Raw genomic sequence first — 15,948 nt, 5'->3', positions numbered from 1 at the left:
ATCATACTCTAGGCCTTTGGTTCCCAAACTTCAACTTCTAGCATCTCAATTACTGCCTATCATTTTCTATTTTTTTAATTTCAATCTTTTGTTATAGTCTGAATTGTAATTCCCCCCAAATTCTTATGTGGAAGTCCTAATTGCTAGTACCTCAGAATATGACTCTTTTTGGAGATCAAATCTTTACAGAGATGGATAAGTTAAAATGAGGCCATTAAGGTGGGGCCTAATCCAATATCACTGGTGTTCTTATAAGAAGAAAAAATCAGGACATGGATACTCATAGAAGGAAGCCCAGATGAAGACAGAGGGAGAAGATGGCCAGGTATAAATCAAGGAGAGAGACCTTAGGAGAAACCAACCCTGCCAATACCTTGATCTTGGGCTTTCAGCCTCCAGAACTGTGAGAAAATAAATTTCTGTTGTTTTAGGCACCCGGTCTATAGTTTTATTGTTATGGCAGCCCTCTAATGTCCTTACTTTTTCACATGTTTATTCAGATCAGATTTCATGGTTCAATACTGTAATCATGGCCTTCTACACACCTTTGTTTTCAGGCTCCTCATTAATATGTTACCTATTATATGTTATAAGCTTGCCTGGTAAAACTTATATCCTGATTTGACTCAACTCTCTGTACTTAGATGAAGCCCGTGGCCCAGGAGCTGAGCGTGGCAAAGGGAAAAACAAGACCATTCATTATATGCAGAGCCTCTCACTCCTAACATATTTCTCTAGTCATTCTCTCTCCCCTTCTCTGAGAAAACTGTTTGATACCATCTTGGTTTTCAGACTTCCACTCCCCTGTACATTCTCAATGATCTGCCTCTTATTTCAGGGAGAAAAAACAAAAGCAACCAGAAAGTACCCCTTGATCCTCCCTCACTGAGTCTACCAACTACCCTGCTTCTGTGCCCACATACTCTGATGTATTATCTGTGAAAGTGGATGAATCATTTATACATCTTTTTTTTTTTTTTTTTAAACAAAAAGGGTTGATTTAATGCAGTAACAACATTAATTGGAGGATAAATCAATCCACAACAGACTTGGAAGTTTGGTATTTTTTTCCTGTGCAGAGAGAATGGTTTTCTGAAAGCACACAGGGCTGAAGAAGTCAACACAAATGCAGTTTCCTAACATCCAGGTGACCCAGGCTTGGTCCCCCCGGTCGCCCCCCTAACACTTGCCACTGGCCAAGGTGATCGTCTCTCTTGCTTAAATCAGGACGGCCATTTGTTTCAAGAGTAGCTGGATGGTTTGTTCCCAGAATCATCTTCCTGTGATCCCATGCTCTTTTGCACAAACTGGGGGTTCACTGTGATCGCCTGGTCCATGGCCTTCAGCCGCTCATCCAGCTCTATGCACTTCAGCATCTCCTGATCAATGTTATAAAGCATGGCTGGGTTGTTATATTTTTCAGGGTTATCATGGAAACTGACCATACCATCCTTCTGGTTAATACTTGCAAAAATTTCACCATCTTCTATCATGTGTAGAACATATTTTTCTGCCTCCTGTTGTCCAGATAATTGTACACGACTTGCCATATCTTGTAACGATAGTGTTAAAAAGGTCTTGGTTAGCCTTTGAATATTCTTCTTATAAAGAGACGACAGGCACTTCTTCATCAGCCCTATGTTGTTATCCCGAGTGAACGTTTCGCTGTGCTTATTCACCAGGTTGCGGAGTTCTGAGGGATTATTGGTTGAATAAACTTGTGCTAACTCATGGTACGCATTGCTAAGTGGCTTAATGAATCTACCCACAATTTGAGATGTATATTTTGGTAGCTGTTGAACTTTTCCAAGTAGTATCAAAGAAACTAGAATATACTTTTTATATGACTCCAACATGATATGACTGACCGCCATGGCAGGCGTAGTAATCGCCTGTTCATAAAAGTAGAGTGTTCTTTCAAAGTTCTTCAGCCCAGTATAGATCATACCTTCATAATAATAGTAACATAAAAAGTGCTTTGCATCGTAGGCCTACATTCTTTTTACAAATATCCATCATGTCCATGTCAAGATATGGAAGGGCAGGCTTAAAGCATTTTGCCAGCAAACAAAGCTGGCAGAGATCAGAGTGTATTGAGATCAGCTGGTTTGTATTCATCAGCATCTTGTCTATGGCTTGCTTAAGGATGCCAATGCCTCGAAGGGGTTGTTTTCTTTCCATAAGGGCATTTGTTAGCTGATGGCAAAGCCCAGCAAAAGTGTCTGTTGCATATCAAATGTGCTCCCCATTACAAATACTGATAAAAAGCTGAACCTGTGAGAATAACGTTTTGAAGTCAGGAACACTGGGCATAGAAAACTTCACAAATAGAATAACAAGGATGCCCAAGGAGTGCTCTTGTACATTCAGAGCCCCGAGCACAGTGTCCAGATGGGAGAGGTTCTTTGCGAGGAGTTCCCCACTCTTGTTGATCAGTTCACAGAGCTGCGTCATTTGCCCTTGAGCCGAGAGCTGCCGGACACTGTTCACGAATTGCTCCAGGGCTGAGGCCATGTTTCCCCTGGGCGACCCCAGTACCAGAGCCAGCTCTCGCGGGAAACGGTCCATTCATACATCTGACATGGCAACTCCCTACTTGTGCTCTGGATCAACCTACTCAAGGAAGGGGCTCCTGCAACTGCCCTGTCTTTCCTGCTTCAGAGCCCTTCCCCCACTTGCAGGGTTATTCTTGTCAGCACACCCATATATCCTAATACTTCATTACAATAGGCGTTTCTGTGCTGGGTTGCAACCCTGAAATCTTAATATTCACAGTGATTTATTTCTTGCTCATATAACAATAAATGGGTACTGGGTGACTCTTCAGGGCAGCTCTCCCCCATAAGAGTGACATTGTGACTCTGTTCTTTCCAGCATATGAGGTCACCATCTCAACATACGGCTCCCAGTGGCCCCTATGGCCAGGCAATAGAGGGGAGAGTAGAAAACACTTGGGAAAGGAAGCTTTAGAGAATAACATAAAACATATTTTTTCTATGAAAGGCTGCATTAGAGATAAACATTTTAAAATCCAAGATATTTTAAAACTGACTCTTTGCTATCCACTATGTGGGATTTCACCTACCACTGATAAGTAAAATAGGATGAAGATCTCCTTTGCATGGACATGTTAACGAAATTTTCTCTTTCACTGTGTATGTGTGTGTGCTCTCCATAGAATTCATAGCAGTTGCACTTATTCTGGGAGAGCATGTGTTATTTCATTTAACAAGTATGCAATTGCAAGGTAGAGATTGTTCATCTGGGTTAAGTTTTCTTTTTCTGTCTTTGCAAAATCTGGCATAAAAATAGTCTGAATTCATATAGGAAAGGAAACTATTTGCTTTGGACAAGGCAATGAATTCATTTATTCATATTTCATACCTGCCTGGGTTTTCAATAGACATTTATGTCACCCCAATCTAATCTTTGGTTTTAAGAATTCAGCTGCATATTTACAAATCTGTCCTCCAAAACTAACTGAGCTAACAAAGAAGAGTATAGTATACAGTTGCATTTTTATGTAAGCCTCTCCAAAATGTAGTGGCCTAAGACACTGACATTTATTTAGTTCACAATTCCGTGGGTCGGTGGTCTTCTGCTCTCACTGGGCTTAGTCACATCTTTGAAATCAAGCTCCTGTCCTCCAGACAGCACTGCTGCTGAGGGTTGGGTGGCTGCAGACTGGGTGACAATGGAGATGAGTGAGCCAAGTGTCTCCCATCTCCTGGCAGGACAGCCCAGGCGTGTTCACACGGATGGTGGGCAGTATCCCAAGAGAGTAGAAGAGTGCAAAGTGCTCAAATGCAAGGCCTGGAACAAACTGGTAGTCCTCAGCCCTGCCACATTCTATTAGTCAGACAAGGCACCATGTTAGCCTTTATTCAAGGAGTGAGGAAATATATTCTAATTCTTCATGACAAGGGCTGTAAAGTCAAGTGCAAACAGATGTACAAATAGGAAGAGAAGTGATTTATGGCAATCTAGCCATCTACCACATAGGAAAAACATTTGAGAAGTGCACCTTGAGCTATTTGAAGTTTGTTTCTTTACCTAGTACTAGCCAGGGAAGAAAGCAAAAGTCAGTAGTGAGTTTTTGAAAACAGGTTTTCCTAAATATTTTTTTCTTTGCTTGCCTATCTCTGCTGTCATTATTAAATATAGAGCTTTGAGAAAATAATCATTCTTTTAAAACTAAAAGCTTCAATTTTTAAGCTCATTTATTTTCCAGTAGAAATAGTTTTCTGAAAGAGCAAGTGTGTTGATTGCATCGTAAAGGACCAGCATCTTGTCCCCACGGTAACAGCATTTTATATTCTCCAAGTGTTCACCTGCGGGTGTTTTGAGGCTCAGTAGCTCTATAGTAGCATATTATATAATGGGAGAGAAAGAATCTACATGCACCACATGTACCACAGGTGCAGGTTAGTATCATATCAGAATGATGGCCTATGAAATAATAAGCATGTGGTTAAATGGCCAATAATAAGAATTATTATTCTTAATTAAGTCATTTTTCTTGTAGGAGGTATTTGGATAACTCTGCTACACTGGAAATGTACTCCTTCCAACAACATAGGGATAGACTATATTTTCATCTTTTCAAGTACATCTTAGGATCAAGTTTATGTGCACATGTGCAAATACACAACAATACACACACACATGTACACACAATTGTTGAACTCTGAATTTAAGCAAAAGTGATAGCAGCTGTAATCAACCTGTTATTAGTTACTGGAATATTTGAAATCATTGTGCATGTTCTGACTTGGTACAGTCTTTTAAAGAAGATGTTTAAGAACTATAATATCTAAGTTATAAAATATTTGTGTGGGTGGTTGCTTTTCCATGGAAATTGTTCTCTCTCCCAAACTAATATCTCAGTAGGTGTCACTAAGGCTTTAAAAATTGGAATTTAGATTCAAATCAAGCCACATCTCCATGCAGTGATTTTGGGTATATAAATGAAACACATAATACCTGTCTGTATCTATGATTCTTCTTCAGCAGCATAGGAACCATGAGAGAACAAATTTTTGCTCACTGTGGTGGCTGAATGACTGCCATTACTAATGAAACTGTGAAACAATGTTCTATTATAAAATCCATAGTGATAGAATTTGGGAAAGGTGGATCTCCAGGGGACAGAAGAGGAAACGTGTGCGGGATGTTTATGAATGAGTCACTGAGCATTCTTCAGACTAGAAACAGGAAACTGGGTTGTTTGGAAAGGTGAACATGAGCTTTGAACTAAGAAGAGAGAAGTTCTTCCTGAACCAGGGATCTGTAAGAGGCAGAGAAGTTCCCAGGATGATGTCATCCACCTGGTGGGGATATAGAAGGTATGGACTCTAGATCCTGATACGAACTGCAAACACTGGTGTGATGATTAAAGAAGGTCAGTGTAGGAACATGCTTTGAAAACTGTAAAGCGATGTACAAAGCTCTTCCCTCTTCACTGGGGCCTGCAGGGGGGAGGCATGAGGTAAAAGAGGGTAGGTAGAGTGTTACAAAAAGACAACACTGTCGATGAGTGCCTCCCTTCACCAAGCTGCAGAAAAGCTGGCTCCCACCGGGCTTGGAGATTTTGGATCTGGACAAGGAAATACTGAGTGGAGGAAAGAAAAAGGGGACGCATGCACCTTCGCAGCGTGCCTCTCAGGTCACTTGGCAACAGGGTGTTGGTTATCTGAGGTGAGGGAGTTTATGCTCAGTACGTATTTTCTTTGCTTATTACTTGGATTCTTTGGAATCCCTGAATTCTCATTTATAATCCACCCTACACGGTCTTATATGCGTTTCCATCCTCCACATGTCATTTATTCCTCACGATTACTCTAGGATTAATTTATTTGTGGGCCACCCATCCATATCTAAAATTCCAAAATTCAGAAAGCTCTACATTGCAAAGTTCTTTTAAAATCTTTTTTGTAATTTTGGTGACAACACCTGACTTGAACTGACATAAAATTAGCAAGAATTTTATAATCATTCAGTGGATTATTAAAACATTTTTCTGAAGGAACATCAACATGTTTGCTTACTAAGTGCTGTCTCCGACATTATGGGTGTTATATAAAACTCAGTTTATGTACTATATTACTCTACATAATAAAATAATTATGAAATTTATTTCTAAGGTTATCATGTTAAAGACTGTGGACATGTATTACTTTAGATTAAAGGCAGAAACTGAGGTTCAATGAGGTTAAGTGCCCGGCTTCAGATCATATAACTGGGACATGATAGATTTCAGTGCAGGGGTGTTGGACTACGATAGTTTCTTTATAACCCCTTCAATGCATTCTTTGTTTGGGGTCAGGAAATTATTCTGATGCACCACTTTATAAAGAAAGATGTCTGTGAGAGCTGCAGTCACAGGCAGGTACTCATCACTGACCTAGCACTCACTCTATAGAACGAAGGACAAAATCTTCCATTTTTCTCTTAGTTTGCAAAACCTGTTCATTCTGCACACCTTTCTTTTTAGCATTTGTCCCTGAATGACATATTGGCTTCCAGTCCTCTCAATCTGAATTTTTTTCTTAGCAACTCAAATAAAACATAGTGAAAACGAAGCAAGTTCCAAACATAATCCCAGGACCCTCATTCTGTAACAGTCTGAATCTCGTAATAATTGTTAGTCTTTCCAGACCTCTGTCCTTCATCTCAGTCTGTTTCTATGTTCTTTTATTTTCCCTTTTACACACTCCAGGAAAGAATATTGTCTGATACCATCTACACTTTTGAAGCACTTGTTTTGAAAGGGCTGGTTTTTCTTTATCTCCCAATCAGAGGCTTAATCTTTGTAGATCAGGCGATTTAGTTGATTTAACAGTGCATAGTCAGGATTTCATGATTATGGCTGTATTTATTTTAGAAATGGAAAAGTGTCTAAGGCAGAACTTACCTGTCATAGCTCAGGCTGCTATAACAAAGTACCCGACTGAATAGTTTAAACAACAAACACAGTTCTGCCAGCTGGGAAGACCAAGGTCAAGGTTCTTGGTGAGAGTCATCTTCCTGGCCTGCATTATTCCCATGGCTGCTTTCTCACTGTGCTCGTGTGTTGGAGAGAGAGAGTGCTCCAGTCTCTCTCTTCCTCTTAGTAGAAAGACACTAATCCTTTCATGGGGGGCCCCACCTCATGATCTCATCCAAACCTAATTACATGCAAACACCATTATGTTGGGACTTAACAGCTTCAACATATGATACAACTCAGGTTATAACATCATCTATTTAATCCAATCACATTCTTTCAATATTTAAAAGTGCTACATAGATATATACCTAACACTACATTGGGATCAAAGTCAGGTTCTGGTTTCTGCTTTGCTACTGGAAAACAGCAACGTAAGCTTTAGACTTCTGTTTCCTCATATATTAAAGAATGGGATGGAACTAAATGATCTAATATAAAACCCCAGTTTAAGTAAGTTTGCTAAGAGTCTTAACAGTGTGTTACATGAGTAACAGAGCAACACAGACCTAATAATATCTCTAAGGCCCACTTTTTTTGTAACTTCACTTCATCTTACTGGTTAGTGATTTAGCCATCTTTTCTGGGTTGATACAAGTAAACATTTTCCTAGTTTCACAGATTTTGAAGTCATTTTTAAAGTTTTTGCTCTGTGGATATTTTTACCATAGACAATAATTGCCTTTTAATTTCTTTTTTAGTTTTCCAATATTCTCATTTTCTCCATCTTCAAGGAGCTCTGGCTTGCAATTTTGGGGAGAATTGATGGAGATAGCACAGTGGCTATAAGTGGGTAGAAACAAGTGAGATGAAAATCCTCTTTTTTAAGAATATAATTTCTGTGCAATTTGTAGTTTTAAAATTAAACCTTGACACGGCCCCTTTGTTAAAACTAAAGGGGGTTGCAAATCCCTAGTACATATGTTTTAAAAAATTCTTTCATCGTGAAAAAAAAATCAAGATATTTATTTATTTTTTCAAAACACCATTTGAAAATAGCCCTGAACATGTCAGTTCAAAATGTATAAAGAAATAAAACTGTCACTTATTTGGGTTGGGTGTGACTTTGTCCTTTGTCTTTTTTCACACTAGCCTGCAGTCGTTTGGTTTAACTTGGCCCACTTTTTAAAGATGCCATTGTGTGGGATTCAGGAGGCTGTCAACTCTCCTCCCCACAGATGCTCTGGGCCAGTCCAGGTCCCCAGACACTCCTGACAAGGCCAACTCCCAGAGTCAATAACTCTGAAGAGGCTGCTGATCCCAGGACAAATGACAAGAAGTGCTGAGCCTCTGGGAAAGACGTGGCAGGATGTTACTAATAAAAGACAGCCCTGCCGCCTAGGAAGGAAACAGATGTGAAGGCAAGATTCAGGTGACAACCTGGGCATCACAGAGATACAGGATGTTATGGAGGAGGGAGGAAAGCAAGTTGGCATTTGGCAGTATGTGCAGAGGCAAGACCTGAGGGTGGGCGGTGGAAGTTATGCCTTTCAGATTTCTGACCTTCTGCCTGCCAACTTGGAATTCGATTTCTTGATGGAGGGGGAGGAGGAGGGAAGGGGTGAAAAAGGCAGACGCCAAGAGAGATTATCGACCTGGCAACCAGACTAACAGAGGCTGTGACTGGCACCCAAGGGAGACAGGGACAGAGTGGTGTAGCTTGTAGGTCTAACATAAAGGACTGAGGGCCAGAGTTTTGACTGCTGCCAAGAGCTCTGAGGTATCTGGCCTCTTCTTTTGACAGGAGAAAATAGTGTAAAATGAATGAAAAAGAGTGAAATGTACTATTTTTAGATAGGTTTTAAGATTTGCATTTAGAAATATATTAAGCTGCCTTTCTCTTATCTGAGAAGCATAACCTCTTGTAGCCATATTTAAAAAAAAATTCCAACAATACTGCCACATTTCCAATTTTAAGACCGAGGGGGTGTGATTTGACAACAGGCGTTTCCCCATTCCCCAGCAGTGAATAATAAGTGACTTTTCCACCTCTCAGATGCTGACCCAGAACAATAGCATTTTCTGGGAGACAGAACTCACCGATTCCAATAGCATACAATTTTGTTGCCGCATAAATCAGGATCAGGAAACTTTAAAAGCAGCAGCCTCCTTCCAGGGTGTTGCTCTCGGCTTTCACTGAGCATTCCCTTTGGTTTCACTGTCCTTTATGGCCATACGCCGCTAGGTGTTGCTGTTCCTCGTGCTTTTGTATGACAAGCGGAGAGCGAACAGCCTGCCCTCTCCAGCGTGCCTGCAGGGGAAACGATCTTCAGAAGGGGAGGGCAGTGCTGTCTGTGCAGATTTAAACATAAAGCCCTCTTTTACCTGGCATTTTCACTGAAAAACAGGCACTCCATATGTTGAGTTATTTGGTTGCTGTTTCCTTTTCTATTTTTTAAAGGGAGAGAATGAGAAAAAAGTATTTGTCCCACCAATGCACCTTCCCCTTTATCCTTACTAATGCTTAATTCTCCTTTATAATGAATGTACTTTTCAGCTCCATAATATAAAGACTACTTATTAGGAAATTAGCAAAATCCCTCTTACTGTGGCTATTCAGAATCTATATATGGACTCTAAATGTTTCTCTTCTAATTTCTCCCAAATCTTAGAGACTTCAAAGGGAATATCTAATTTCCTTAGAAAAAAAAGTGCTGTAACACTAACCTCACCCAGGCAAAGAACCCCGTGAGGGTACAGTGAGTCGGAGTTAAGGATTCAGCTTTTGTGACTACACTCAAATCCGTCCTTGAACCCAACCAAAGGACAGAAGTTGTCATGAGTTTTGAACTGTTGAATGGTGATGTTAGACACACTAATTATTTGTTTTCCTGCTAAACTTCCCTTTCTTTTATTAAATATTGAATACAGGTATATTTTTAAAAATGTGATCATTGATTAATATAATCCCAGCGCATTATTTAATCATGAAATTAAATAAGATATCCAAATAATAATGCACTTATAAATTTTTTTAAAAAAACAGATTTTTATTAGTATGTTCAGTTCAGATGGCTCAACATTATTTCATAATAGCAAATAGCCAGTAATAAGTAACATTAAAATATAAAAAGAGAAAAACCTTACAAAATATATCTTTAAAAGCAAAGGAAGGCCATACTTGAGTTGGTGGTACAAAAATGAATCAAACTTCATCTCTCACCGTTTAATATTGTGTCTTTAACTGTTGACTGCCCCAGAACAGTTGCTAAGCCAAGTGGCCTCCAAACTAGGACTCCACCAATCTATTTTCTCTTTATCCATGATGCCACGTGATTTATAGATTACTTTGCACTGTAATTTTATCCCCTACAGCTACCTCTCAACCATGGGCAAAATACCAACCGTGATTCAGATTGGGAAAATAATCCCTGAAGTGAAGTTGCAATGGATAGTTTTGATGTCACTTTTAGAATACTTGAGGTCTTAGTCTCTCCTCTCCTCTCCATTCTCCCCCTGACTTCGTCTCTTTCTCTCCCGCACACCACTTCCTTCACTTCTATTTCCCCTTCTCTCCCTTTCTTTCCTTTCCTGCTTTCTGTTTGTTTCCACATGTGATACCTCTATTTACTGTAGAATTATATTAGAGAAAGACTCATGATCACACCCATATTAGTTTCCTATGGCTTCTGTAACAAATTACAGCAAATGTGGTGGCTTTAAACAACATACACTTACTCTCCTACAGCCCTGGACATCAGAAGTCTGAAACTGGCTTCCTGGGCTGAAATTAAGGGTCTTGATTTCAGGGCTGTGCTCCCTAGGAACACCTATTTTCATGCTTTCTTTCCTGGACTTAGAGCTGCATTCCTTGAATTCTTTGATTCAAATGCCTCACCTTCAAAGCTGGCAGTGTAGCATCTTCAAATCTCTCTCTACTGGGGTTGTGACACTGTCTTCTCCCTTCTGTGTTCAATCTCTCTCGGCTTCTCTCTTAAGACAATTCAGATCACATTTGGGCCTTATCAGATAACCCAAGTTGATATCCACATCTAAAGACTTTCACATCTGCAAAGTCCTTTTTCCCCCCGTAAGGTAAAATTGTAGGTTGCAGGAATTATGACTTTGATATCCTTGGGACCATTTTCAGCCAACCACAGTTTACTCACTATGTATTTGGCAACTTAGTTAGTACATTTCTTGCCTAATAATGTTACTGTGAGTATTTAATGAGAAAATGCTTGCAAAGTGCACAGCAGAATGTCTGGCAAAAAGCCCACTTCAAGTTAAAATAATTTAAGTGCTAATAGATACTGTTTCTACTATTAAGTATAATTATCTTAAAGATCACCCAGTTCTTCATTTCCTATTCACCTTTATGCTACTTTGATCTAGTTTCTGTCCTCACTACTCCGTGGAAGCATTTATTTCAAGGTCCAGCTGGTAATATTCAAAGACAAATCTTTGGGCTTCATTTAAGTAACATTTAATACAATTGACCATTCACTTTACTCTCTTCACTTTGCTTCTGCTGTATCAAACGTTCTGATTTTCTTCTTATCTTACTGGATATCACTCATTGTTTCTTTTGCCATCTTCTCCTTTAACCCACACAAATATTGGCTTTTCTCCTAATGCTTTCACGGGTGCTCTTATGCCTTTACACTGAGGTGAGGGGCAGCATGGCAGGCCTGATGAGCTTGAAGAAGATAGTGAGATGGGGTCTCGGAGAGCGAGGGGATGGGAGTGGCTTGGGATGCAGCTGGAGTTGGGGGCAGGGTCCAATTTAACAGTGATGTGAGACCCTTCTGATAAAGATTTTGGCCTTAATCTTAATGGGTTGCCATGGGAGACTTTGAAGTTGGTATGTCAGGTGAGTGTTATGAATGAATGCCTGAGTTGTTCTCTCTGAGACCTACAACTGATGACCTTTTCCTTCCTGAAACCTGCTGAACCAATAAGCCAGCATACTACCTGGTAGTTCTGGGCTTGGATAAAGAAGCAGGAGAGAGATAACAGCTGTGAATGTAGTGACAGAGGTTCAATCCTATTCCCAACAGTTAAGAAAGATACATGAGGGACTCATGAATGAGACTGGTGCCTGTTTAGGAGTTATGAGAGCAGCTGCTTTCTTTCTCTACTTCATCATGTAAGGATATAATGAGGAGTCAGCTGTCTACAATCCAGAAAAGGTCCCCACCAGAACTCTGCCATACTGGCATCTGGATCTTGGGCTTCCAGTCTCTAGAACTGAGAAAAATAAATGTCTGTTATTTATAAGCTATCCATGATAGTTTATTATAGTGATCTGAACAGACTAACATAGGGGAGGAAGATGTGAAAACAACTTTAGATCTCATCTGGTTATTCAAGAGTCAATAGACCAGGTTACATAAGCATGCCATTATTGGCAAAGGAGGTGGCCTTCATAATAGCTTTAGAGACTTCTCTAAAAACTCTGTGATGTGATAATCACTATAAAAACCCAGTACATCAAAATCCTTTTCCAAATGGCCTAACTAGGTGCTGATCTGCTTTCCACCTGGGCTAAAATTTCAAAGATGTATGTAGGTGGCGTCCTGGCTTGTGTCAAAGTGAGATTTGGACAGGTGAGTATAAATATAAATTGGTCAGCTTGCCAGAAGTTTTTTTCCAGGAGGATCAAGAGTTTTCTTTGGGAGAACACTTATTCTGAAGGAACTTTGACTGATCTAATAATGAAGACTTACTGTTTGAATACAGTATATGATTTTTTTGTTTGTTTGTTTATCCCTCTTGTCAACCTTGTGATATAGGTCTCTAAATTTAATTTTACAAGTGGCAAAACAGGTGCAAAGATTAGCCATTTTGGTTCATGCAGTGTAGCCGAACTGTTGCTTATGACCTGATTCTAAAATAGGGCCCATACCACCCAGTATTAAGGGTCATGATGCAGAGAGGTTTTCTTTAACTGCAACTCATAGAGAAGAAATGTTTATAAATTTATAAGTAAAAAACTTATAAATTCATTCAGAAAAATAAGAATTTTCCCTCCAAGTGAGAGAATTAGAAACTATGCAAATGTGCTACATGTAATTTAAAATAATTATAATTAATGTTTAAGTATAATAATGGTACTAAGTTTTGATACTTAAATTATGCTCAAAGCTATTGAATGAATACTATCAAAATTTTCCTTTCTGTTTATGCTTCTGGCTGAGAACTGAAGAAGGGACTGAGGCTTAAAGCAACTGAAATATTCTTTACATGGTTTCCTATGTCCACTTTTAGAGGGTAAGATATTTTTTTCTAGAGTACAAAGACAAGAAAAAAATGCCTCTGATTTGAAATCAGAATCAATCCGTTGCTATGCTTGCCATAGCTTGAATATTGTCATCAACTTTTATTGGAGGATTTCCCAGGATGAGGTTGCAAATGGTAGTTCTTGCCATTTTGATGTCCTGGAAAGAGCCAAGGATGTGAGCTTTCTCATCAGCTAAACCTATCCATGGTCATGCCACATTCTCTATGGTGAATTAGGCTTTTCCTCCTTTGCCAGAGATTCTTCCTATTGCCCTTGATAGATGGTCTCCTTTTAGGGGCTTCACATCTGTAATTTAAAAATTTTAAGAAGAGGTCATCCAACCTAAGGAGGGCAATTGCATCCTTCACCTGGAATCTGAGAATAAAGGCTTTCACAACATCAGCTGCTTTTGTCAGAGTGCTAACATCCTTGGTTTCTTTACAAGTTCTGATTTCTATATTCCTTGATTTCAAGTAAAAACATATCTGAAGCCCCAGGTGTTCTACAATAGGAGTGAATATCTTCAACCTTCAACCAATTTTCTTAGTGATGTATATCTGTTAGCAGGGACTGGAATTTTTCTTGTTTCTTTTTTCCCATCCAGAATCCAACATGGAGAGGGGCAGGAAAATGGGCCTCTTCACAGGTGGGCCTCCTCTGTGTCCATGAGGCATGCGTCCCTGCCTTCCCCCACCACTGGTGCCTCCTCAGCCTACCATTTCTTTGCCTACTGGCCACCCGTGTAGGTGACCTGGGTGAAACCATCCTTGGCCCTGGTGCTCTGTGCCTCCATTTGGGTTGCTATCCCCAAGAATCTCCAGCCCCCAAGATCTGTTTTTTATATTCGTCTCTCAGCATAACTCCTGTTAAACACATATCCGAGTCCTGTGGTTGATGTGTATGTGTTTAGCACAAAGGTTTGAAGAATACAAAGGGCAAAGCTACAGGACTTAGTCAGTGTAGTATATTGAAGTCCAAGCAGCCCTACTCTGAGATTCTTTATAGAGGATCCAACCATATAATGCAACCAGGAGTAGACCTTGAGTAAACTCAACAGCAATGGTAGAGTCATTCATGAGTCAATGTGAAACACCTCCCAGAAATTTCCAAGAGATTGTGGAGGCAACTGAAGGATAAAGGTCAACGAGTTTTTACGGTTGTCAGTGCAAATCCAAGTAAGTTTACTTGCTGTTTAAAAAATAACTACTTTTCAAAACTCAACAATCCACATTCTGCCTAAAGGCAAAGTATGCAATTGAAATAATTTCCAGATAAACTCAGTCATCTTCATGCTTTCTTTATCATTTTACATACACTGTGTTAATTCTGACATTTCCTCCTTCCCTGCTTTTTCCTCAATCTGGTGTCAGTGCTCTGGCAACAGGAGATGGCATCAGGTCCAAGCTGTCCATTCTCTCAAACAGGCATCCACACACAGGTGTCACTCACCTGTCTGGTCTTTGACCTTTGACCATTGCTCCCTGCTGCCATCATCGGAGGTGTCAGTGTTATCATCTGGTGGCTGGCTGCAAAACTCTCTGCTCAGGGGCGTCCCTTGTCACTACCATAAGATACTTCAAAATCCCCCTTTCAGCTGTTCTGTATCATTCCAGGGTCTGAGGTCACTGGGCTTCTCTCCCATGTTGTGCCTGGCTGGCTGTCTCAATTTCTCTGCTACAGAACAAATGTTCTATTGCAGCTATACCCGGGGGCACTGCACAGTGCTGGGGATTCTAGGACCTAGTTTCTCTTCAAAACCTCCACCTAGGGTGAGAATATTCCTCCTATTCTCTCAGATTCCCAAATATTTTTGCCGGTTCTATTATAATCTTCCACTCTGGGGGCAGTCAAGTTATATATGGATTACAGTATTCCCTCACTTATCGCAGGTATTACATTCTAGACATCCTCTGCAATAGGTGAAAGTCCGTGAAGTAGGAACCTTACATTTATTTCAGTTTTTATATATATTTTAAGGCTTTATAAACCCTTCCCACACACTTATAAACCATTCCCAGTCCCTTATTAACCTTTCCCGCTCCCTTATTAACCTTTTCCACACTTCTATAAACACTACTTATGTTCGTAAACACATTCTACACTCTTAAACCTACGTAACTTTAACAGCATACATATACAGTACTGCAAAATCTCGTGATATAGCAAAAAATCCACGATAAATAATTAAATATAATATTTTTAAAAATCCCGTGATACAGTGAGGCCGCGATAAGTGAGCTGCGATATAGAGAGGGACAACTGTATACACATAGGTGGAGAATTAAGACCAAGTACATATAACACATTTAAAACTGAACTCTTGATTTCAACTGTTTCTCTTCCAGTCTTCCCCATTTCAGAAAATGGCACCCCATCCATCATGGGAGATATCTTTAAGTCCTGCCTTTCATTCATTCTCTGTATTAACCGCAATGCCAAATCTTGTCAGCTCAGCTTCTAAAATACATCCTGAATATATATCTCCGCATTACCATGTAACTGCCACTTCTAGATGGTTCTGTTACAACAGCCTTCTTTTTTGTCTTTCCATGTTTGCTTTTGTTCCTCCAATCGATTTTCCACAAAGCAGACAGTTTAAAAAACAAACAAATAAAAAGACCATGTCCTCCTACAGCTTAAAACAAGCAGAACAGAAACAAATTAATAGACACAGAGAACATTTTGGCATTTGCCGAATGGGTGGGGGTTTGAGGGATTGGTTGAAAAAGATGAAGGGATT

The 15,948-nt window shown here is 39.8% G+C and overlaps 2 pseudogenes; both read right to left on the bottom strand.

Annotated features, from left to right (window-relative positions):
- Window positions 1-1,076: 1,076 nt before the first annotated feature.
- Window positions 1,077-2,557, bottom strand: LOC150021463 (COP9 signalosome complex subunit 3 pseudogene; annotated as a pseudogene).
- Window positions 2,558-13,260: 10,703 nt separating this feature from the next.
- LOC150021462 (RNA-binding protein PNO1 pseudogene) lies at window positions 13,261-14,007 on the bottom strand (annotated as a pseudogene).
- Window positions 14,008-15,948: the final 1,941 nt, after the last annotated feature.

Source organism: Furipterus horrens, unplaced genomic scaffold, assembly GCF_987537825.1.
Source record: "Furipterus horrens unplaced genomic scaffold, mFurHor1.1.pri manual_scaffold_1, whole genome shotgun sequence".
In the NCBI taxonomy this organism is placed as follows: domain Eukaryota; kingdom Metazoa; phylum Chordata; class Mammalia; order Chiroptera; family Furipteridae; genus Furipterus; species Furipterus horrens.
Note: the sequence above shows the minus strand (reverse complement) of the source record. Positions and strands in the feature narration are given on the sequence as shown.